Source organism: Vulpes vulpes, chromosome X (genome assembly GCF_048418805.1).
Source record: "Vulpes vulpes isolate BD-2025 chromosome X, VulVul3, whole genome shotgun sequence".
NCBI lineage: Eukaryota > Metazoa > Chordata > Mammalia > Carnivora > Canidae > Vulpes > Vulpes vulpes.
Genome location: NC_132796.1, coordinates 62,034,893 through 62,061,361, shown reverse-complemented (window position 1 = coordinate 62,061,361; position 26,469 = coordinate 62,034,893). Strand labels below are relative to the sequence as shown.

At 38.3% G+C, this 26,469-nt stretch overlaps 1 protein-coding gene and 1 pseudogene across 1 annotated transcript in view; one reads left to right on the top strand and one right to left on the bottom strand.

The window, feature by feature from the left end:
• LOC140596112 (uncharacterized) overlaps positions 1-26,469 on the bottom strand; it is a 271,369-nt gene that overhangs the window by 146,854 nt on the left and 98,046 nt on the right. The window lies entirely within an intron of this gene.
• On the top strand, positions 136-1,846 carry LOC112933563 (natural resistance-associated macrophage protein 2 pseudogene; annotated as a pseudogene).

The following is a 26,469-nucleotide window of genomic DNA, read 5'->3' as shown; positions in this document are numbered from 1 at the left end:
TCGGCCCTCCATTTCAACATAGTACTGGAGTAGGTGCTAGCTCCTGGGATATGGAGTGGCATATGTGGGGGCATCCTGTCATGTAGTTATGAAGTTGAATCCTATTCTAAGAAATTGGGCATTCAGGTATCCACCATGGGGTTCGGGACTGAACAGATGTCAGATGATGATGCTTCTAGAGACCATGAGGAATCTGCCTGTCTTGATATCTTCAACCCTGCCTACAACAGGATCTCTTCCACCGTCCACCAGGCATTCACAGGAACATTTCACCATCTATTTTGATGGGATGATCACCATTCCTGAGGAACAGTATTCTTGTTTTAGCTTCATAAACTCTGGGCTTTCACAGGACCCGACTTTCTTATGAGCACTGCCTACCTGGATCCAGAAAACATTGAATCTGATTTGTAGTCTGGAACAGTGGCTGGATTGAAGTTGCTCTTGGTTTTTTTCTGTTGGCCACCATCATGGGGCCCCTGTTCCAGCATCATGCAGCTGGACTGGGAGTGGTGAGGGGTTTGCCTGTTGCTGAAGTATGTCGCTCTCATTATCCTAGGTTCCCACGAATTAGCCTATGGCTCATGGTAGAGTTGGCTGTTTTTTTTGCTCAGATATACAAGAAGTTATTAGTTCAGCCATTGCCATCAATTTTCCGTCTATAGGAAGGGTACCTCTGTTGGGTGGAGTTCTCATGACCATTGCAGACATTTGTATTTCTCTTTTTTTTGTACAAAAAAAGGCTTGTGGAAACTAGAAGCATTTTTTAGGTTTTTTCATCACTATTATGACCCTCATATTTGGACATGAATATATTTACAGTGAAACCCAGAGTACTCAGAGCCGGGTACTCTAGGGCATATTCCTGCACTTGTGTTCGGACTGTCATATCTCACAGATTAAGCAGGCTGTGGGCATCATGGAAATTGTCATCATGCCCCACAATATGTACCTGCATTCTGCCTTAGTCCGGTCCAGACATGTAAACCAATCCAATAAGCAGGAAGTTCAAGAAGCTAGTAAATACTTTTTCATTGGCTCCTGTGTTGCTCTCTTTGTTCCCTTCATCATCAACATATTTGTTATCTCAGTCTTTGCTGAAGAATTTTTTTTTGAAAAAAACCAACAACTAGGTGGTTGCAGTCTGTGGAAATAACAGCAGTTCACACATTACCCTTTCTCCTGATGATAACTCACAACTGGCTATGGACATCTACAAAGCAGGTGTTGTGCTAGGATGTAACTTTGGGCTTGCTGCACTCTATATCTGGGCAGTGGGGATCCTGGCTGCAGGACAAAGCTCCACCGTGGCAGGAATGTAGTCTGGCCAGTTAGTCATGGAGAGATTCCTGAACCTAAAATGGTCATGTTTTTCCTGAGTGATTCTGACACCATCTTTTGCTATCATCCCCATTCTGCTTGTTGCCATCTTCCAAGATGTAAAGACTATGAAGCACTTCTGAATGTTCTACAGAGCTTCCATCTTCACTTTCCTCCCATACCCATCCTCACATTTATGAGCTTATGGCCAGAAATGAGTGACTTTGCCAATGGAATAGTCTGGAGGATTATAAGGCCAGATCTTTGTCCTTATCATCTGTCTCATCAACATGTAGTTTGTCACGGTTTATGTCCAGGAACTAGAGCATTTGGCATTGCATGTGATGACCACTGTGGTCAACATGGCTTATATGAGCTTTGTGTTTTACTTGGATTGGCAATGTTTGATTGTACTGGGCATTGTCCTTCCTGGACTGTAGGAATATGTACCCATCTGGGATTGACTTCTCAGCCTAAATTCTACCTTCTCAACACCATGGATGCTAATTCACTTGTGCCTAAATGATTGACAGCCTGAGAGACTGTATAAGAATCACTTTCTCTTAGTCCTTTTATGCCAGGTGCCCTGTTAACATATCCCTGTTAGTTCAGAGATGAATTTTGTTCAGATGCTTTGAACAGAAGGCAAATATTCCCTCATGGGAAGGGTGTTTAAAGGTGGCAATTGTAAATATAGGACAGAGCCCCACACACGTCAAAACAGTCCTACAATAGCCAGAGTTAAATGACTGGCCTATGATGGCCACACACCCCATGGGCTTGTGTCTTTATTTCTGGAATTTAAAAAATATATATGTTTATATATTTATGTAAACATGAGCATATCAGCTTTAAGGTTAAAGCTGTTTATTTTCTATCAGTTTTAAAGTTATTTAAAATTGATATGTTTTTCTTATTTTTAAAAAATATTGTTCAGATCCATCAGATATTCATCTTATCTGGGTCACATGTAAGAAAGGAAAAGGAATAATGCTCTTTTTCAGGATGAACTGGTTAAATTGACTTATTTTTCAAAGTGATACTTGACTATGGCCAGTTAAATTCCACTTCAATTTTAATGAACCAGACCCTTAGCAACTACTTAATTATTACATCATTTCTAAAGCAAACTTTTCTTCTATCCAGCTGTCATATTTAACCCTGGTTATTGATGTGCTTTATAATTATTATTCTCTTTGTTGCTTTTCTTGGAATATTTTTAGAGGCATGGTGGTATTTTCCAAAAAGCTTAATATCTCATAATAAGATCCAGAAACCATACTCTAATCAATAATCAGTTTTCCATCCTATGTTGTAACTCAGCCCATTCTAACATTCAAGTTTTACGTATAAAAAGAAGAAATTTCTTTTTTTTTTTTTTTTGAAACTTCTAACATTTAACTTTGTAAGTCTCAGTAGAAGATGATGGAGGTAGTTGTTTTCTTTCTAATGTTTGTAGAGTCCTACCATGTCCTTTCTTCCAATTTTTCCCATTAAAACTCCAGACACCAATTCTAGATCCAAAGTCTATTTCCAGGAGTGGCTAATATTTCTAATGTTGAATCTCCTTAAATGCTAAGTAAGCATTTTATTTTAAGATATTTGTACCAAGCATAATATGAGATCAGAATTAGACTAGGACTTGGATGACTAATTCACATGTCACTAATTGCCTGCCCACATATGGGTTAGAAATTTTTTTTTATTTCTCTAACTAGAACTTTTTTCCTTAAGATTTTTACAATAAAAAAGTTAATATGTAAAAATTGAAAAACTAATACTAGGGATCCCTGGGTGGCGCAGCGGTTGGGCGCCTGCCTTTGGCCCAGGGCGCGATCCTGGAGACCCGGGATCGAATCCCACGTCAGGCTCCCGGTGCATGGAGCCTGCTTCTCCCTCTGCCTGTGTCTCTGCCTCTCTCTCTCTCTGTGTGTGACTATCATAAATAAATAAATAAATAAAAATTAAAAAAAAAAGTAAAAAAAAAAAAACTAATACTGGAAGTACTAGCCACAGCAATTAGGCAAGAAAAAAAATAAATGGCATTCAAATAGGAAGATGTAAAATTGTCTCTACATCAAGCTTGATCTTATTTATAGAAAACCCTAAAGACTCCATCGCTAATTTTTACAAATACTACATGAATTTAGTAAAGTTGTAGGATACAAAATCAACATACAAAATCAAGTACATTTCTTTACAATGAAATATCTAAAAGAAAAATAGAAAATAAACCTATTTATAATAGTATTGAAGATAATAAAATACTTAGAAATAAATTTAACCAAGGAGGTAAAGGAGCTACATGCTAAAACTATAAGATATAGATAAAAGAAACTGAACAAGACATGAATAAATGGAAAGATATCTTATGTTCATGGACTGGAAGAGATTATATTGTTAAAATGTCCATACAACCCAAAGATATCTACAGATTCAGTGCAATCCCTACAAAAATTCCCATGGAGTTTTTCACACACACACAAAAAAAAATCCTAAAATCTGAGTGGGACCACAAAAGACCCCAAATAGCCAAAGAAATCTTGAGAAAAAGAGTAAAGCTAGAAACATCAAACTTCCTGGTTTCAAACTATATTACAAATCTACAGTAATAAAGCAGTATGGTTTTGAAAAAAAAAATAGGCACATGGACTGATGGAGCAGATTTGTAAGCCCACAGACCCAAACATATATTGTCAACCAGTTTTTGACAATTGAGAAAAAAATACTCAAAAGGATAGTGCCTTCAATAAATGGTGTTGGAAAAATTACATGCAAAATAATGAAATTGGACCTCTATCCCATACCACCTATAAAAATTAACTCAAAATGGATTCAGAACTTCAATATAAGACTTCAAATTATAAAACTCTAGAAGAAAACATAAAAGAAAAAGCTCCTTAACAATAATCTTAGCAATGATTTTTTCAATTTAACACCAGTAGTACAAACAACAAAAGGAAAAATCAGAAGTTAGACTACGACAAACTAAAAAGCTTCTGCAGAGCAAAAGAAATAATCAACAAAATGAAAAGGCAACTTATGGAATGGGAGAAAATATTTGTCAACCATATATCTGATACAGAGTTATTATTCAAAAAATATATAAACAGCTCATACAATTAAAAAACAAAACCCCATACAATTCAATTAAAAAAGGGGTGGAGAATTTTAACAGATATTTATCTAAGGAAAACATATAAATGGCCAAAAAAGTACATGAAAAGTGCTCCATATCACTAATCATAAAGAAATGTAAATCTAAACCACAAAGACATATTACATCTGTTAGTATGGCTATTAAAAGTCAAGAGACAATAAATGCTGGCAAGAATTTGGAAAAAGGGAAACCTTTGTACACTGTTGGTGGGCATATAAATTGGTGCCAATGCTACAGAAAACAGCATAGAGATACCTCAGAAATTAAATATAGAAGTACCATATAATACATGAATCCACCCTTAGTATACATTCAAAGAAAATGAAATCACTATCTTGAAGACATATCTGCATTCCTGTTTTCACTGCAGCATTATTCACACTAGCCAAGACATGAAAGCAACTTAAATATTCCTTGGTAGATGAATGGATAAAAAAATAGAAAAATATGCAATCATAAAAAAAGAAGGAAATCTTTCCATTTGTGACAAATGATGGACCTTGAGGACAATATTTTAAGTAAAGTAGGTCAGACAGAGAAAACAAATATTGCCTGATCTTGCTTATACGTGTAATCTAAAAACATCAAACTCATAGCAACAGAGAGTAGGACAGTGATTACAAGAGCTGAGGGGTGGGGGAAATGCGGAGATGTTGATCAAAAGATACAAACTCTTACTTATAAAATGAATACTTTGTGGGGATTTAATTTATAGCTTGGTGACTACACTTAACAATATCATATATTTGAAAGCCATCATGAAAGTAGAGCTTTAATGTCATCATCATAACAACAAGATGGTAATTATGTGAGGTAATGGATATGTTAACTAATTTCATTGTGGTACACATTCTGCAATACATATGCGTATCAAATCATCATAGCATACACTTTAAACCTACACAATGTTATATGTCAACTACATCTCAATGAAACTGGAAAAATGTTCTGCCGTAATATTTATAAGTTTAATATTCATTTAAAGGGAAATAAAACTTGGGTTATTTATAAGATCCTGAACAATTTGAGAAATTGGAGTGAACAAATATCAACACTTTGGTATTTGATGTGACCTTTGGTGTAAAAACATGATCTCCATGATTGAATGCATATTCTGTGAAAGGCGCCTATCTTTCTTAGCTATAATTATTTTATCAGGTGTTTTCTTTTGTAAATTTGACATTTCACACTAGAGATTGAGACTCAAGGTACACAATTTAATATGTTCAAAAGATTTAGCTGGAGGGAGAGGCAAGATGGCAGAAGAGTAGGGTCCCCAAATCACCTGTCCCCACCAAATTACCTAGATAACCTTCAAATCATCCTGAAAATCTAATAATTAGGCCTGAGATTTAAAGAGAGAACAGCTGGAAGTGAGAAGAGTTCGCGCTTCTATCAAAGTAGGAAGACGGGGGGGGGGGGAAGAAATAAAGAAACAAAAGGCATCCAAGGGGGAGGAGCCCCGCGAGGAGCAGGGCTAAGGCCGGGGCGAGTGTCCCCAGGACAGGAAAGCCCCGTCCCGGAGAAGCAGGAGCTGCATCAACCTTCCCGGACGGAAAGGCGCTCGCAGTGAGTTAGAGCAGGACCCCAGGAGGGCGGGGATGCCCTCAGGCTCCCTGGGACACTAACAGACCCCTGCGCCCCGGGAGAGTGCGCTGAGCTCCCTAAAGGGCTACAGCGCACACACGCATTGACCCAGGAGCAGCACAGAGGGGCTCCAGCGGTGGCTCCGCGGAGAGGGCTGCGCGGCTGGGAGTGGGAATCCAGCAGCACAGGCCCAGGAGCACAGGGTGCCGGGGACACAGCCCAGGATCCGGCCTCCCCGCAGGGCAGGCAGAGGCCAGGAGGGCCCAGGACAGCAAGGACTCTCCTGCCCCGAGCTGAGCAGAGCAGCGGCCCCGCCCCCGGAGCATCCAGGCCCCTGCAGACTGAGAGCACTATATTAACTGGGGGAGCTGAATCCAGGGCTCCAGAGCTGGCCGCAGCCACTGTGGTTGTTCCTCCTGGGGCTTCAGGGGGTAAACAACCCCCACTGAGCCCTGCACCAGGCAGGGGGCTAAGAGGCGCCCCGAAGTGATAACACCTGAAAATCAGCACAACAGGCCAGGCCACAAGAAGACAAGCTAGACAGACAACTTCCAAGGGAAGTAAAGGGACTTAAAGTATACAGAATCAGAAGATACTCCCCTGTGTGTTTTGTTTTGTTTTTTATGCTTTTTGATTTCTGTTTGCTTCCCCCACCTTTTTTTTTTCCTTTCTTTATTTTTCTTTGTCTTTTTCTTCTTCTTTTCTTTTTTCTTTTCTCTTTTCTTTCCGTCTTTCTCTCCTCTCTTTTTCTCCTTTTCCCATACAACTTATTTTTGGCCACTCGGCATTAAACAAAATGGCTAGAAGGAAAACCTCACCCCAAAAGAGAGAATCTGAAACACTCCTCTGTCCCACAGAGTTACAAAATCTGGATTACAATTCAATGTCAGAAAGCCAACTCAGAAACACTATTATAAAGCTACTGGTGGCTCTAGAAAAAAGCATAAAGGACTCAAGAGACGTCATGACTGCAGAATTTACATCTAATCAGGCAGAAATTAAAAATCAATTGAATGAGATGCAATCCAAAATAGATGTCCTAACGACGAGGGTGAACAAGGTGGAAGAACGAGTGAGTGACATAGAAGACAAGTTGATGACAAAGAGGGAAACTGAGGAAAAATGAGACAAACAATTAAAGGATCATGGGGATAGATTAAGGGAAATAAATGACAGCCTGAGGAAGAAAAATCTACGCTGAATAGGGGTTGCAGAAGGCGCCGAAAGGGACAGAGGTCCAGAATATGTATTTGAACAAATCCTAGCTGAAAACTTTCCTAATCTGGGAAGGGAAACAGGCATTCAGATCCAGGAAATAGAGAGATCCCCCCCTAAAGTCAATAAAACCATTCAACACCTCGACATTTAATAGTGAAGCTTGCAAATTCCAAAGATAAAGAGAAGATCCTTAAAGAAGCAAGAGACAAGAAATCCCTGACTTTTATGGAGAGGAGTATTAGGATAACAGCAGCCCTCTCCACAGAGACCTGGCAGGCCAGAAAGGGCTGGCAGAATATATTCAGGGTCCTAAATGAGAAAAACATGCAACCAAGAATACTTTATCCAGCAAGGCTCTCATTCAAAATGGAAGGAGAGATAAAGAGCTTCCAAGACAGGCAGGAACTGAAAGAATATGTGACCTCCAAACCAGCTCTGCAAGAAATTTTAAGGGGGACTCTTAAAATTCCCCTCTAAGAAGAAGTCCAGTGGAACAATCCACAACAACAAGGACTGAATAGATATCATGATGACACTAAACTCATATCTTTCAACAGTAACTCTGAACATGAATGGGCTTAATTACCCCATCAAAAGGTGCAGGGTGTCAGACTGGATAAAAAAGCAGGACCCATCTATTTGCTGTCTACAAGAGACACATTTTAGACAGAAGGACACCTACAGCCTGAAAATAAAAGCTTGGAGAACAATTTACCATTAAAATGGTCCTCAAAAGAAAGCAGAGGTAGCCATCCTTATATCACATAAACTAAAATTTACCCGAAGACTGTAGTGAGAGATGATGAGGGATACTATCTCATACTTAAAGGATCTATCCAACAAGAGGACTTAACAATCCTCAATATATATGCCCCGAAAGTGGGAGCTGCCAAATATTTAAACCAATTTATAACCAAAGTGAAGAAATATTTAGATAATAATACACTTATACTTGGTGACTTCAATCTAGGTCTTTCTACCCTCGATAGGTCTTGTAAGCACAACATCTCCAAAGAAACGAGAGCTTTAAATGATACACTGGACGGGATGGATTTCAGAGATATCTACAGAACATTACATCCAAACTCCACTGAATACACATTCTTCTCAAGTGAACATGGAACTTTCTCCAGAATAGACCACATACTGGGTCACAAAGCGCATCTGAACCGATTGAGATCGTCCTCTGCATATTCTCAGACCATAATGCCTTGAAATTAGAACTAAATCACAACAAGAAGTTTGGAAGGACCTCAAACACATGGAGGTTAAGGACCATCCTGCTAAAAGATGAAAGGGTCAACCAGGAAATTAAGGAAGAATTAACAAGATTCATGGAAACTAATGAGAATGAAGATACAACCGTTCAAAATCTTTGGGATGCAGCAAAAGCAGTCCTAAGGGGGAAATATATCACAATACAAGCATCCATTCAAAAACTGGAAAGAGGGGATCCCTGGGTGGCGCAGCGGTTCGGCGCCTGCCTTTGGCGCAGGGCACAATCCTGGAGATCCGGGAACGAATCCCACGTCAGGCTCCTGGTGCATGGAGCCTGCTTCTCCCTCTGCCTGTGTCTCTGCTTCTCTCTCTCTCACTGTGTTCCTATCATAAATAAATAAAAAAATAAAAAATTAAAAAATTAAAAAAAAAACAAAAACTGGAAAGAACTCAAGTACAAAAGCTAACCTTACACATAAAGGAGCTAGAGAAAAAACAGCAGATAGATCCTACACACAGCAGAAGAGAGTGAGTTAAAATTCGAGCAGAATTCAATGAAATCGAGACCAGAACTGTGGAACAGATCAACAGAACCAGAAGTTGGTTCTTTGAAAGAATTAATAATATACATAAACTATTAGCCAACCTTATTAAAAAGAATTGAAGGAGACTCAAATTAATAAAACCATGAATGAGAAAGGAGAGATCACTACCAACACCAAGGAAATACAAACGATTTTAAAAACATATTATGAACAGCTATACGCCAATAAATTAGGCAATCTAGAAGAAATGGAGGTATTCTCGGAAAGCCACAAACTACCAAAACTGGAACAGGAAGAAATAGAAAACCTGAACAGGCCATAACCAGGGAGGAAATTGAAGCAGTCATCAAAAACCTCCCGACACACAAAAGTCCAGGGCCAGATGGCTTCCCAGGGGAATTCTATCAAACGTTTAAAGAAGAAATCATACCTCTTCTACTAAAGCTGTTTGGAAAGATAGAAAGAAATGGAGTACTTCCAAATTCGTTCTATGAGGCCAGCATCCCCTTAATTCCGTAACCAGACAAAGACCCCACCAAAAAGGAGAATTACAGACCAATATCCCTGATGAACATGGATGCAAAAATTCTCAACAAGATACTAGCCAATAGGATCCAACAACACATTAAGAAAATTATTCATCATGACCAAGTAGGATTTATCCCCGGGACACAGGGTGATTCAACACTCATAAAACAATCAATGTGATTCATCATATCAGCAAGAGAAAAACCAAGAACCGTATGATCCACTCATTAGATGCAGAGAAAGCATTTGACAAAATACAGCATCCATTCCTGATCAAAACTCATCAGAGTGTAGGGATAGAGGGAACATTCCTCGACATCTTAAAAGCCATCTACGAAAGGCCACAGCAAATATCATTCTCAATGGGTAAGCACTGGGAGCCTTTCCCCTAAGATCAGGAACAAGACAGGCATGTCCACTCTCACCACTGCTATTCAACATAGTACTGGAAGTCCTAGCCTCAGCAATCAGGCAACAAAAGACATTAAAGGCATTCAAATTGGCAAATAAGAAGTCAAACTCTCCCTCTTCGCCGATGACATGATACTCTACATAGAAAACCCAAAAGCCTCCACCCCAAGATTGCTAGAACTCATACAGCAATTTGGCAGCGTGGCAGGATACAAAATCAATGCCCAGAAATCAATGGCATTTCTATACACTAACAATGAGACTGAAGAAAGAGGAATTAAGGAGTCAATCCCATTTACAATGGCACCCAGAAGCATAAGATACCTAGGAATAAACCTAACCAAAGAGGTAAAGGATCTATACCCTAAAAACTATAGAACACTTCTGAAAGAAATTGAGGAAATCACAAAAAGATGGAAAAATATTCCATGCTCATGGATTGGCAGAATTAATATTGTGAAAATGTCAATGTTACCCAGGGCAATTTACACATTTAATGCAATCCCTATCAAAAAAACATGGACTTTCTTCAGAGAGTTACAACAAATTATTTTAAGATTTGTGTGGAATCATAATGGACCCCGAATAGCCAGGGGAATTTTAAAAAAGAAAACCAAAGCTGGGGGCATCACAATGCCAGATTTCAGGTTGTACTACAAAGATGTGGTCATCAAGACAGTGTGGTACTGGCACAAAAACAGACACATAGATCAATGGAACAGAATAGAGAACCCAGAAGTGGACCCTCAAGTTTACAGTCAACTAATATTCTACAAAGGAGGAAAGACTATCCACTGGAAGAAAGACAGTCTCTTCAATAAATGGTGCTGGGAAAATTGGACATCCACATGCAGAAGAATGAAACTAGACCACTCTCTTTCACCATACACAAAGATAAACTCAAAATGGATGAAAGATGTAAATGTGAGACAAGATTCCATCAAAATCCTAGAGGAGAATACAGGCAACACACTTTTTGAACTCAGCCACAGTAACTTCTTGCAAGATAGATCCACAAAGGCAAAAGAAACAAAAGCAAAAATGAACTATTGGGACTTCATCAAGATAAGAAGCTTTTGCACAGCAAAGGATACAGTCAACAAAACTAAAAGACAACCTACAGAATGGGAGAAGATATTTGCAAATGACGTATCAGATAAAGGGCTAGTTTCCAAGATCTGTAAAGAACTTATTAAACTCAACAGCAAAGAAACAAAGAATCCAATCATGAAATGGGCAATGACATGAACAGAAATCTCACAGAGGAAGACATAGACATGGCCAACATGCACATGAAAAAATCCTCTGCATCTCTTGCCTTAGGGAAATACAAATCAAACCCACAATGAGATACCACCTCACACCAGTGAGAATGGGGAAAATTAAGAAGGCAGGAAACAACAAATGTTGGCAAGGATGCGGAGAAAAGGGAACCCTCTTACACTGTTAGTGGGAATGTGAACTGGTGCAGCCACTCTGGAAAACTGTGTGGAGGTTCCTCAAAGAGTTAAAAATAGACCTGCCCTATGACCCAGCAATTGCACTGTTTGGCATTTACCCCAAAGATACAGATGCAATGAAACGCCGGGACACCTCCACCCCGAGGTTTCTACCAGCAATGTCCACAATAGCCAAACTGTGGAAGTAGCCTCGGTGTCCATCAAAAGATGAATGGATAAAGAAATGTGGTTTATGTATACAATGGAATATTACTCAGCCATTAGAAATGACAAATACCCACCATTAACTTCAATGTGGATGGAAGTGGAGGGTATTATGCTGAGTGAAATGAGTCAATCGGAGAAGGACAAACATTGTATGTTTTCATTCATTTGGGGAATATAAATAATAGTGAAAGGGAATAGAAGGGAAGGGAGAAGGAATGTGTGGGAAATATCAGAAAGGGAGACAGAACATAAAGACTCCTAACTCTGGGAAACGAACTAGGGGTGGTGGAAGGGGAGGAGGGCGGGGGGTGGGGGTGATTGGGTGATGGGCACTGAGGGGGGCACTTGACGGGATGAGCACTGGGTGTTATTCTGTATGTTGGCAAATTGAACACAAATAAAAAATAAATTTATATTTAAAAAAAAGATTTAGCTGAAGTAGAATCACTTGCTTAAACAATTGATAAATTAGAAGGCTAAATATATTCCCTGTGGGCATTTTGAGGAATTCTCTCTCTCTCTCTCTCTCTCTCTCTGTCTCTCTCTCTCTCTCTCTCACACACACACACACACACACACGCTGGCACACAAAAATGCGTTAGATTCCTAAAAATTTTTTATATAGTTGCCAGCAAATGTGATTCCTTTATGTCTATGAAAAGTGTCAAATATCATTGAGAGACTATTTTTCTGCCCTCAGTCCTCTTCCTTCATTGGGAAGTTAGTGTAAATTTAGATTGGGAAGAGGCTACTTTCTGACAAGGGTGATGTTAAAAAAAAATGCCAAAAATGGAGTTAATTAAATTAGTAGTTGCAGTATTTTTTCAAGAAGTCAGAGGTTGCATATTAATTTAATGTAGAATTGTGCTTTATTTGTGATCAACACACAAGGGAACATGATGAAAGAAAAGTATATTTGAACATACTTGATTTTGCTGTCTTTTTTTTTCAAAAATCATGTAATTACTCATTTAATCGTTTTCTTCTCTATTGATTATCTTCTTTGTTTATAATATAAGTTATATTGAACAGTGTCCGGCAGATAGTTGGCACTTAACAAAATTTATTGAATGAAGCAAGGTCATTTATTTCTTAGGAGCATGTGTTTTTTACTGCACCTTTAGTGGCCAGAATTAATTTTACCATTTTTTTTAGAATAACAACTCAGTATATTACGTTCTATTATGCCTTGGAAATTCATTTCCAAGTGATATGAGGTAAACACTTCTTTGATGTTTTTTACTACTTCAAGTCAAACTTTTGACTTAGAATAGGCCTTTTGGTTTCAGAAGCCATTATTGATTAATTTTCTAAAATACACTGACTTCTGGGGCATAGAGGAATTAAGACCTACATAATGTTCAAAGTTTCAGATCAAAAATAAGAAAAATATCTAAACATGTGCATGATATTGAAAATCTAGATGGGTGACAGTTTCTTCTCCATTTTTATCCTAATACTTGGCATAATGTCAATATAGTTACAAATTATTATATTGTAACATTTAACAATGTTTCAGTTGGCCCTCAAATTTTTTAAAATATTTTCTTTCTTTTTAAAGATTTTATTTATTCATGAGAGACACACACACAGAGAGGGAGAGAGGCAGAGACACAGGCAGAGGGAGAAGCAGGCTCCACGCAGGGAGCCTGATGTGGGACTCGAACCCAGGTCTCCAGGATCATGCCCTGGGCTGAAGGCGGTGCTAAACTGCTGAGCCACCGGGCTGCCCAAAATATTTTCAAATTTTGTCAATTTTATATCTTTATTTTCACACACCCTCTAGTGTGTATAAAAAGATATAAAATATCTTACATATCACATACACATTTGTGTGTGTGCTATATGTATATATATGCATACATGTATATATGCATACACATATACATACTATATGTATATATATGCATACATGTATATATGCATACACATATACATACATATTTGGTTTTATGAATAGATTTTAGTCTACTTACCTGCATTAATTATATTTATAAAAAAATCAAGTGTATGTAAATTGTTAAAATGTCTGTGCTATACAATTTAGCCTGTTATTTTTATGAAGATATAAAAATATTAATTGCATAGACAGTATGAAGCAAAGGAACCATGCCTCCAGTTTATTTTGAAGACTAAGTTAAATCCCACCTATAACCTACTGTTCTCTAACCAGTGTTATTCAGCTCTCATATTTCTAGCAACAGACACCACTTTGAAAAATCTATGAACTGCAAAACTCCTGGAGTGGCTCAAGTCCACCACTTCACTATTCATAACTGCTTCCAACAGTAGTCGTAACTAAAGCAGAAGCAAACATTGAGATGTTTTAAAACATGCTGTAGCATGGAACTTCACACGTGAACTTTAAAACTTTAGCATTGTTTTTGGAACATAAACTCTTTTCTGGAACTCACAAATAATTTTATAGTATACAAAGCCAAAATACTGTCATTAGTGTAGTTACAACTGTCTTTTTAAAAAATTTATTTATTCATGAGAAACACAGAGAGAGGCAGAGACACATGCAGAGGGAGGAGCAGGCTCCCCGCAGGGAGCCTGATGTGGGATCATGCCCCAAACTAAAGGCAGACACCCAACCACTGAGGCACCCAGGCGTCCCTAAATGTCATTTTTAAAAAGTTGATCTTAGCATGATCATTGACAATTTTTCACATTCAGACACAATGAAAAGAGTTTATGTGAGCAGGAGATCATAATATGGAAATTACATCTCCTGCTCACATTATTTTACCAAGAATACAGATAGGGCTCTTATTTTCTATGCAAAATCTAAACTTTGGAATCCACCTTTAATAATTTTCTCCATTGCTTTCAATATGAAAACCAACAACAAGCTTTCAAATTATTTTATTTTATTTTTTATTTAAATTCAAGTTAGTTAACATATAGTGTAATATTAGTTTCAAGTGTACAATATAGTGATTCAACACTTCCATACAACATCCTGTGTTCATCACAAGTGCACTCCTTAATCCCCATAGCCTAATTCACCCATACACCCCCCCACCTCCACTCTAAAAAACATCAGTTTGTTCTCTACAGTTACGAGTCTGTTTCTTTGGCTGCCTGGGTGGCTCAGTGGTTTAGTGCTGCCTTCAGCCCAGGGTGTGATCCTAGAGACCTGGGTTCAAGTCTCACATCGGGCTCCCTGCATGGAGCCTGCTTCTCCCTCTGCTTCCCTCTGCCTCTCATGAATACATAAGATCTTTTTTTTTTAAAAGAGTTTGTTTCTTGGTTTGCCTCTCTTTCTTTTTGTCCCTTTGCTCACTTGTTTTGTTCTTAAATTCCATATATGAATGGAATCATATGCTATTTGTCCTCTGACTGACTCATTTCGCTTAACACAATACTCTCCAGCTTCATCTATGCCATTGTAAATGACAAGATGCATTCTTTTTATGGATAATATTCCTATATTATATATATATACACACACACACATATATATATATTTATATATATGTATATATACGTATATATGTAAACATACCATCTCTTTATCCTTTCATCAGTCGATGGACATTTGGGCTATTTCTACAGTTTGGTAATTGTAGATAATGCTGCTATAAACATCAGGGTGTATGTATGCCTTTGAATCAGTATTTTTGTATTCTTCTGGTAAATACCTAGTACTGAAATTGCTGCATTGTAATATAGTTCTATTTTTAACTTTTTGAGGAACGTCCATACTGTTTTTCGGAGTGGCTGCACCAGCTTGCATTCCCAACAAACAGCATAATAGGGTTTCCCTTTCTCCCCATCCTTGGCAACATCTGTTGTTTATTGTGTTGTTAATTTTAGTCATTCTGACAAGTGTAAGGTGATAAGTCATTGTAGTTTTGATTTGCATTTCCTTGACAATAAATGATATTGAGCATTTCTTCACATGCCTGTTGACCATCTGTATGTTTTCTTTGGAAAAATGGCTATTCGTGACTCCTACCCATTTTTTTTTTTTACTCCTACCCATTTTTAATTGCATTATTCATTTTATAGGCATTGAGTTATATAAATTATTTATAGATTTTGGACACTAATCCTTCATTGGATATGTCATTTGCAAGTATCTTCTTGCATTCTGCCAGTTGGATTTTAGTTTTATTGATGGTTTTTTTTTTCACTGTGCAGAAACAGTCTATTTTGATGAAGTCCCAATAGTCAATTTTTGCTTTTGTTTCAATAGCCTCAGGAGACATATCTAGAAAGAAGTTCCTATGGCTTACGTCAGAAAAATTACTGCCTATATTCTCTCCTAGGATTTTTATGGTTTCGGGTCTCCTGGTTAGGTCTTTAATCCATTTTGAATTTATTTTTATGTATGGTGTGAGGAAGTGTTAGTTTCATTCTTTTACATGTTGCTATCCAGTTTTCCCTGCACCAGTTTTTGAAGATACTGTATTTTCCCATTGGATGTTCTTTCCTGCTTTGTTGAAGATTAATTGATCATATAGTTGTGGGCTTATTTCTAGGTTTTCTATTCTCTTCCATTGATCTATTTGTTGGTTTTTGTACCAGTCCCATACTTACTTGATTGCTACAGCTTTGGCATATAACTTGAAGTCTAGAATTGTGATACTTTCAGCTTTACTTTTCTTTTTCAGAGTTTCTTTTCCTATTCGAGGTCTTTTGTGGTTCTATCCAAATTTTAGAGTTGTTTCTTCTAGTTCTGTGGAAAATACTGTTGGTATTTTCATAGGGATTGCATTAAATGTGTATATTGCTCTGAGTTGTATAGACATTTTAACAATGTTTGTACTTCCAATTCATGAGCATGGTATATCTTTCCATTACTTTGTGTTCTTCATTTTCTTTCATCAGTGTTTTATGGTTTTCAGAGTACATGTTTTTCACCATTTTGGTTAAGTTTTTTTTTTTTTTTTCCCTTGGTATCTTATTGTTTTTGGTGCAATTGTAAATGGGATTGATTCCTTGATTTCTCTTTCTGCAGCTTCACTATTGGTGTATAGAAATACAACAGAGGGGCATGAGTGGCTCAATGGGTTAAGTGTCTGCCTTCTTAGGTCATGATCTCAGGGTCCTGGGATTGAGCCTTGAGTTGGGAATCCCTGCTCAGGGGAGAGCCTCCCTCTCCACCTGCCTTTCCCCCCTACTCTTGCTCTCTCTCTCTCTCTCTCCCTCTCTCTCAGGGATTGAGTCCCACATCAGGCTCCCTGTGGGGAGCCTGCTTCTTCCTCTGCCTATGTCTCTGCCTCTCTCTGTGTCTCTCATGAATAAATAAAATATTTTTAAAAAGAAATACAACAGATTTCTGCATGTTAATTTTGCATCCTCTGACTTTGTTTATCATTTCTAGCCATTTTTTGGTGGAATCTTCCAGGTTTTCTATATATAGTATATAGTATCATGTTATCTATCTATCTATCATTTATCTATATAGTATCATGTTATCTGCAGATAGTGAAATTTTACTTCTTCCTTGCCAATTTGGATGCCATTTATTTCTTTTTGTTGTCTGACTGCTATGGCTAGGATTTCCAGGACTATGTTAAATAACTGTGGTGTGTGTGGACATCCCTGTCTTGTTCATGACCTTAGGGGAAAAGCTCTCTGTTTTTTTCCCTTTGAGGATGATATGATATTAGCTGTGGGCTTTTCATACATGGCCTTTATTATGTTGACGCCCATTTAAACTTATTTTGTTAAAGTTTTTTTAAAAATCATGAATGAATGTTGTACTTTGTCAAATACTTTTTGTATATCTATTGAAATGATCACATGATTCTTATTTCTTTTATTAATGTGGTGTATCTCGTTGATTAATCTGAGAATATTGAACCACCCTTGCAACCCAGGAATAAGTCCCACTTGATCATGGTGAATGATTTTATTTTAATGTACTGTTGAATTTGATTTCCTAGTATTTCAGTGAGAATTTTTGCATTTGTATTCATCAAGGATATTGGCCTGTAGTTTTTCTCTTTTGGTTTTGGTATCATGATAATATTGGCCCCATAGAATTAATATGGGAGTTTTCCTTTCATTTCTATTTTTTGGAATAGTTTGAGAATATGTATGAACTCTCCTTGAAATTTTTTTTTTTCTCCTTGAAATTTTATTAAAATTTGCCTGTGAAGCCATATGGTCCTGGGCTTTTGTTTGTTGGGGGGTTTTTGGTTAATGATTTAATTTGTTTACTGGTGTTCAATTTGCTCAAGTTCTTTCTCCCATTTCAGTTTTGATAGTTTATAGGTTTCTAGGAATTTATCCATTTCTTCCAGGTTGTCCAATTTGTTGGCCTATAGTTTTTCATATTGTCTTATAATTGTATTTCTATAGTACTGGTTTATTTTTTCTCTCTCATTTGTGATTTTATTTATTTGAGTCCTTTTATCTTTTTGCTAAGTCTGGCTAGGAGTTTATCAATTTTATTAATTTTTTCAAAGAGCCACCTCCTCTTAGCATTGATCTGTTCTACTATTTTTTAATTTTCTATATAATTTTTTTCTGCTCAAATCTTTTTTTTTAATTTTTTTTTTAGAAAGAGAGAATGAGAGAGGAAGAGAGGCAGGGAGGGGCAAAAGGAGGGACAGAAGGAGATACAGAGAAAGAATCTTAAGCAGGCTCCATGCCAGCAGGCAGCCTGACATGGGGCTCAATCTCACAACCCTGAGATCATGACTTGATCCAAAATCAAGTCAGATGCTTAGCCAGTTGAACCATCCAGGTGCCCCTCTGCTCTGGTCTTTATTATTTCCTCCCTTCTGCTGGCTTTAGGCTTTGTTTGTTGTTCTTTTTCTAGGTCCTTTAGATGTAAGGGTAGCTTGTTTATTTGAGATATTTCTTGCTACTGTATTACCAAGGATCTTGGACTGTTATCATTTTTCATTTGTTTTGATGTATTTTTAAATTTTTTAAATTTACTGGTTGACCTATAGATTGTTTAATAAGATATTGTTTAACCTCCATGTATTTGAAGTCTTTCTAGATTTTTTTCTTTTGGTTGATTTCTTGCTCCATAGCATTCTGATTCGAAAAAGATGAATGGTGTGACTTCAAAATTTTTGTGTTTGTTGAAGCTTGTCTTGTGGTCTAATATGTGATTTATATTAGAGAATGTCCCATGTACACTTGAAAAGAATGTGTAATCCACCGTTTTAGTATGGAATATTTAAAATACATACGTTAAGTCCATCTGGTCCAGTGTATCCCTCAAAACCATTGTTTCCTTATTAATTTTCTGTTCATATGATCTGTCCATCGAAGGAAGTGAGTTGTTAAAGTCCTCTACTATTATTGCATTTTTATCAATTAGTTCCTTTATGTTTGTTATTAAATGTTTTACATGTTTGGATGCTCCCATGTTGGGTGCATAAGTATTTACAATTGTTATATTTTCTTGTTGGATTGTCCCTTGTATGACTGTATAGTGTTCTTTGTCTCTTGTTTCAGTCTTTTTCTTAAAACCTAGTTTGTCTGATATAAGTATTGCTACTCTGGGTTATTTTTGACATGCATTTACATGATAAATGTTTCTCCATCCCCTCATTTTCAATTTGCAGGTGTCTTTATGTCTAAAATAAGTCTTTTGTAGACAGCATGTCTATGGGTCTTGTTTTTTCATCCATCTTGATACCTGATGCCTTTTGGAGCATTTAGTCCATTTACATTCAAAGTAATTAATGATAAATGTGTTTATTGCCATTTTATTATCTGTTTTGTGGCTGTTTCTGGGGATTTTCTCTGATACTTTCTTAACTTTGTCAATTTTGGTCTCTCCTTTCCCCTAAAAGTTTCCTCTTTAATATTTCTTGTAGGTCTGATTGAGTTTTGTTGAACTTTAGTGTTTGTTGGTCTGGGGAATTCTATCTTTCCTATTTGGAATGATAGCCTTGCTGGAGAGAGTATTCTCTGCTGCAGACTTTTACCACTCATTTCTTTGAATATATAAGGAATTCTTTTGTCTGGTGCTTTTAAGATATTTTTTAGCACCATATTTTGCAAATTTAACTACAATATGTCTTGGTGTTCTGCTTTTGTTGGTTTTGGTAGGGTTCTCTGTGATGCCTAGAAATGGTTATCTGTTTCTTTCTCTAGATTAGTGAAGTTTTCAGCTATTATTTCCTCAAATAAATTTTCTGCCACTTTTTCTCCCTTTTTGTACTATGATTCCTATAATACAAATATTAATATGTTTTATGGAGTCACTGAGTTCCCTAAGTCTATTCTCATGTTTCATAATTCTTTCTCTCTTTTGTTCAGTTTCATTACTTTCTATTACTTTGGCTCCTAGCTCACCAAATTCATTCCTCTGCTTCTTCCGTTCTGTTGTTCTTTGCATCAAGAGTGTTTCTAATCCTTTATTATACTGTTCATCTGTGACTGATACTTTTTTAACTCTTTTATCTCTGTGGTAAGGGTTTCACTGATGTCTTATATTCTTTTCTCAAGCCCAGTGAGTATTCTTATGATTGTTGCTTTAAATTCTCCATCAAGCATGTTACTTATATCTGTTTTGCTTAGATCTTTGGTATTGTCCTTATCTTCTCTTTTGTTTGGGGTAAATTCCTCTGTCTTCACATATTGTATAAGTCCCTGCCTTTTTCTCTGTGTTAGAAAAGCCAGTTATGTATCCTGCTCTTGAAAGTAAAGGCCTTATGAAGAAGGGGTCATGTAGTGCCCAGGCCTGGTGCTTCAGAGAGTACTCTAGTGTGTTCTTTGTGCTCTGTTGTTATGTTTTAGCTGCTCTATCTTTCAGGCCAGTTGTCTGCAGAGGTTGTCCTTGCCTGTCACAGGCACTGTTTGTATCCTGAGCAAAATGTGGCAAGTTTTAACTAGTTGTGTTCTGGCCTGGTTGTGAAAAGAGATCTGACATACCTCCAGCCGAACTGAGGCCCAGCAGAACTGTCTGGGGGAAGATCTGACTTGGACAGGGTTTTGTGCTGGTCTTATGGGTGAGGGGCATGCTGCACTTGGACTTAGGCTATCTTGACTGAGAATGGTAGTCCTACCAGACAGCACGGGGGCGAGAGGTGATGTATGTAAGTTATGCATGCTGTGTCTGAACTGTGCTGCTTCTTGAAGGTGGCTCCGTGTTTATGATGAGGGGTGGGGGAGGGATTGGTGACAACTAACTCTTTTGTCTCTCAGGAAAGCACTTCAAATAATTTTCCTACTGTGTGCCTTGGGTGTTCTTCAGATTGCTGTTTTCTTGCTGTCTGCCTCTGGAGTTGTTTGCCTGCCTCATTTCTAGGAGCAATGCAGTGGCTTCTAGGACCTATCCCAGCCAAGCCCACTGTCCTTTAACACTCAAGGCCTTAATTTCCACTGGTTCCAAGCACTCACAAAATTCAGTCCCTCTCATTTTCCAAGCCAATGGCTTTGAGGAAATATTCTCTTTATGCATTCTCTTGTGTGGTCCTCTCTCACTCACCTTTCTCTTTCACCATGGCTCTCTCCTCTCTGCAGCAACTGTGATCTGTTTTTACCCTAAACCATGTATCTGCAAGTCCTACCTTCTTTTATGTGGCCTCTTCTCTCCTTTCAGTTGTGGAGTTTGTTCTTCAGGGTTCAAGTCAATTTCTGGGGTATTTAGGAAGATTTGCCGTTATCTAGTTGTGTACATGGGACAAGATGAGTCAAGGTCCTCCTCCTCTGTGCCATCTTCCACTCTTTCAAATTATTTTAATTAAGTTATTCCTTAATAACTTTAGCATCTGAAATGTCAATGTCAGATTTTCTTTTAAGATTTTATTTTATTTATTCATGAGAGACATACAGAGAGAAAGAGAGACAGAGAGAGAAGCGGGGTCCTTGCAGGGAGTCCGATGTGGGACTCGATCCCAGATTCTGGAATCAAGCCCTGAGCCGAAGGCAGACACTCAACCGCTGAGCCACCCAGGTGTCCCTCAATGTCAGATTTTTAAAATGGAAAGACATTAACTACAAAAATTAGCCTATCTCAGAGGAACTGAATTTTCTTTATGATTGGAAAAGTTACTTAGGTCTCTACTTTTTTACATTCAAACAATTTTTTTAAATTAATTTTTATTGGTGTTCAATTTACCAACATGCAGAAAAACACCCAGTGCTCATCCCTTCAAGTGTCCACCTCAGTGCCTGTCACCCATTCCCCTCCAACACCCACCCTCCTCCCCTTCCACCACCCCTAGTTCGTTTCCCAGAGTTAGGAGTCTTTATGTTCTGTCTCCCTTCCTGATATTTCCCAACATTTCTTTTCCCTTCCTTTATATTCCCTTTCACTATTATTTATATTCCCCAAATGAATGAAAACATACACTGTTTGTCCTTCTCCAATTGACTTATTTCACTCAGCATAATACCCTCCAGTTCCATCCATGTTGAAGCAAATGGTGGGTATTTGTCGTTTCTAATTGCTGAGTAATATTCCATTGTATATTCTTTTTTAAAATGCCCTTTCAAGGCAATAACACCACATCTTTCTCATCATCCTTTTTTAGATACATCTTTCTCTGACCCCCATCCACATTTATTTTATTTCTTATTTAATATTATTATTTTAAAATTATGTATTTTATTAATCATTGAGGAAAAGACACATCAGCAATTCTGCATTGGCTTCACTAAAACCAAACAGTTAATCTTTAATATAGCTATGACACTCCAAAATTGAGGTCAACACAGATATTACTACAAATTACTTGTTGAAAGATTTAGTTGTTGAGAGAAAGAAAATTAGTAAAAGGAATTTAAACAATTCCACCAAACCACACATTTATAAATATTGTCATATTTAAATTAAAATGCTTGAAATACATGAATTCTTTCAATGGAAAAACAGTTTGTTATTGGCAAAAAAAAAAAAAAAATCCTCAACAGAGGGCGAGGCAAGATGGTGGAGAAGTAGGGAAGTAGGATGCCCAAGTCACCTATCCCCACCAACTCACCTAGATAATTTTCAAATCATCTTGAAAACCTATGAATTCGACCTGAGATTTAAAGAGAGAACAGGGGATCCCTGGGTGGCTCAGCAGTTTGGTGCCTGCCTTTGGCCCAGGGCGCGATCCTGGAATCCCGGGATTGAGTCCCACGTCAGGCTCCCGGCATGGAGCCTGCTTCTCCCTCTGCCTGTCTCTCTCTCTCTCTCTCTCTCTCTCTCTCTCTCTCGTGAATAAATAAATAAATAAAATCTTAAAAAATATTAAAAAAATAGAGAACAGCTGGATTGCTATAGAGAGGAGTTTGTGCTTCTAACAAGGTAAGAAGGTGGAAAAAAAATAAAAAAGAAACCAGGGGGAAGGACCCCCCCCCCCCACCCGCGAGGAGCCGGTCTAAGGTCGGGCGGCAAATGCCTCCAGGACAGAAAAGCCCAGTTCCGGAGAAGCAGGAACTTTAAAAAGGCACTTAGCAGGGAAATCGGGGAGAACCACAGGAGGGGAAGGGGAGCCTCCAGGTTGCTGGGGTCACTAACAGAGGAAGTGCTCTCCAGGGAGAGCGCAACACAGAGCACAGGGCCGATCTCAGTAAAGGGCTTGAGCCTGAGCCTGGCAGGGCCTCAGAAGAAGCTCAGGCAGCAGCTCTCGACAGAGGGGGATGTACCCTGCTTCCTTCAGGAGTTGCGCCTAGGGAGTGAGATTCCAGCAGCACAACCTCTGGATTCAAGGGCACCAAAGGACATGGCTCAAGATCCTGCAATCCCCTCAGGACAGGCCAAGGCAGGGAGGGCACAAGACACCGAGGAATCTCCTGCCACTGGGCACCCCCAAGCTGTGCAGAACAGCACAGTTTTGTTCCTCCTGGTGTCACCCTGTGCCTGGGATGGAGCAGGACCTCTAGGGAACAGGGGACACACAGGATAAATAGCTCCCACAAAGCAAGGCCCTGGCAGGGGGCGGGGCAGTTCCCCGGGTGCACACACCTGAGAATCAGCACAGCAGGCCCCTCCCCCAGAATACCAGCTGGAAGGGCAGGGTTAGAGCAAGTTCTTGGCCTAGCAGCGCTAGAAAGCTCCAGGGGAAATCGAGGGATTTACAGTATATAGAAAGAAGAACTCACCAAAAAAGAACCAGAAACAGAACTCTCTACCACAGAGTTACAGAATTTGGATACAATTTGACGTCAGAAAGCCAATTCAGAAGCACAATTATAAAGCTACTGGTGGCTCTGGAAAAAAGCATAAAGGATTCAAGAGACTTCATGACTGCAGAATTTAGATCAAATCAGGCTAAAATTAAAAATAAATTAAATGACATGCAATCCAAACTGGAGGTCCTAATAACAAGTGTTAATGAAGTAGAAGAAGAGTGAGTGACATAGAAGACAAGTTGATGGCAAGGAAGGAAGCTGAGGAAAGAAAGAGAAAAAAAATTAAAAGACCATGAGGAAAGGTTAAGGGAAATAAATGACAGTCTCAGAAGGAAAAATCTACATTTAATTGGGGTTCCAGAGGGTGCCGAGAGGGACAGAGGGCCGCAAAGAATATTTGAACAAATTAATAAAATCATGAAGGAAAAAGGAGAGATCCCAACCAATACCAAGGCAATTATACAAGTGATTTTAAAAACATACGAACAGCTATATGCCAATAAATTAGGCAATCTAGAAGAAATGGATGCATTTCTGGCAAACCACAAACTACCAAAACTGGAACAGGAAGAAATAGAGAATCTGAACAGGCCAATAACCAGAGAGATGATTGAAGCAGTCATCAACAACTTCCCAAGACACAAAAGTCCAGGGGTAGATGGAATCCCAGGGGAATTCTATCAAACGTTTAAAGAAGAAACAATACCTATTCTACTAAAGCTGTTCAGAAAGATAGAAAGAGATGGAGTACTTCCAAACTCATTCTATGAGGCCAGCATCACCTTAATTCCAAAACCAGACAAAGACCTCACCAAAAAGGAGAATTATAGACCAACATCCCTGATGAATACACATGCAAACACTCTAAACAAGATACTAGCCCATAGGATTCAACAGTAGATTAAGAGGATTATTCACCATGATGAAGTGGGATTTATCCCTGGGATACAAGGCTGGTTCAACACTCATAAAGCAATCAACATGATAGATTATATCAACAAGAAAAAAAAAAAAACAAGAACCATATGATCCTCTCAATAGATTCAGAGAAAGCATTTGACAAAATACAGAATCCATTCCTGATCAAAACTCTTCAGAGTGTAGGGATAGAGGGAACATTCCTCAGCATCTTGAAGGCCATCTATGAAAAGTCCATATCATATCAAACAGCAAATATCATTCTCAATGGGGCAACCCTGGGAGCCTTTCCCCTAAGATCAGGAACACGACAGGGCTGACCACTCTCACTACTGCTATTCAACATAGTATTAGAAGTCCTAGCCTCAGCAATCAGGCAACAAAAATAAATAAAAGGAATTCAAATTGGCAAGGAAGAAGTCAAATTCTCCCTCTTCACAGATGACATGATACTGTACATAGAAAACCCAAAAGACTCTACCCCAGGATTGCAAGAACTCATAGAGCAATTTGGCAGTGTGGCAGCATACAAAATCAATGCCCAGAAATCAGTGGCATTTCTATACACTAACAATTAGACTGAAGAACAAGAAATTAAGGAGTCAATCCCATTTACAATGGCATCCAAAAGCATAAGATATCCAGGAATAAACCTAACCAAAGAGGTAAAGAATCTCTACCCTAAAAACTACAGAACACTTCTGGAAGAAATTGAGGAAGACACAAAGAGATGGAAAAATATTCCCTGGTCATGGATTGGGAGAATAAATATTGTGAAAATGTCAATGCTCCCCAGGGCAATTTACACATTTAACGCAATCCCTATCAAAATACCCTAGACTTTCTTCAGAGAGTTGGAACAAATCATCTGAAGATTTGTGTGGAATCAGAAAAGACCCTGAATAGCCAGGGGAATATTGAAAAAGAAAACCAGGGCCGGGGGCATCACAATGCCAGATTTCAGGTCGTACTACAAAACTGTGGTCATCAAGACAGTGTGATGCTGGCACAAAAACAGACACATAGATCAATGGAACAGAATAGGGGACTCAGAAATGGGCCCTCAACTTTATGATCAACTAATATTCGACAAAGCAGGAAAGAGTATCCACTGGAAAAAGGACAGTCTCTTCAATAAATGGTGCTGGAAAAATTGGATATCCACATGCAGAAGAATGAAAGTAGACCATTCTCTTACACCATACACAAAGATAAACTCAAAATGGATGAAAGATCTAAATGTGAGACAAGAATCCATGAAAATCCTAGAGGAGAACACAGGCAACACCCTTTTTGAACTTGGCCACAGGAACTTCTTGCAAGATACATCTACGAAGGCAAGGGATACAAAAGCAAAAATAAATTATTGGGACTTACTCAAGATAAAAAGCTTCTGCACAGCAAAAGAAATAGTCAAAAAAACTAAAAGACAACCTACACAGTGGGAGGAGATATTTGCAAATGACGTATCAGAGAAAGGGCTAGTATCCAAGATGTATGAAGAACTTATTAAACTCAACAGCAAAGAAACAAACAATCAAATCGTGAAATGGGCAAAAGTCATGAACAGAAATTTCACCAAAGAAGACATAGATATGGCCAACAAGAACATGAGAAAATGCTCCTCAGCACTTGCCATCAGGGAAATACAAATCAAAACCACAATGAGATACCACCTCACACCAGTGAGAATGGGGAAAATTAACAAGGCAGGAAACCACAAATGTTGGAGAGGATGTGGAGAAAGGGGAACCCTCTTGCACTGTTAGTGGGAATGTGAACTCATACAGCCACTCTGGGTAACTGTGTGGAGGTTCCTCAAAGAGTTAAAAATAGATCTGGCCTACGACCG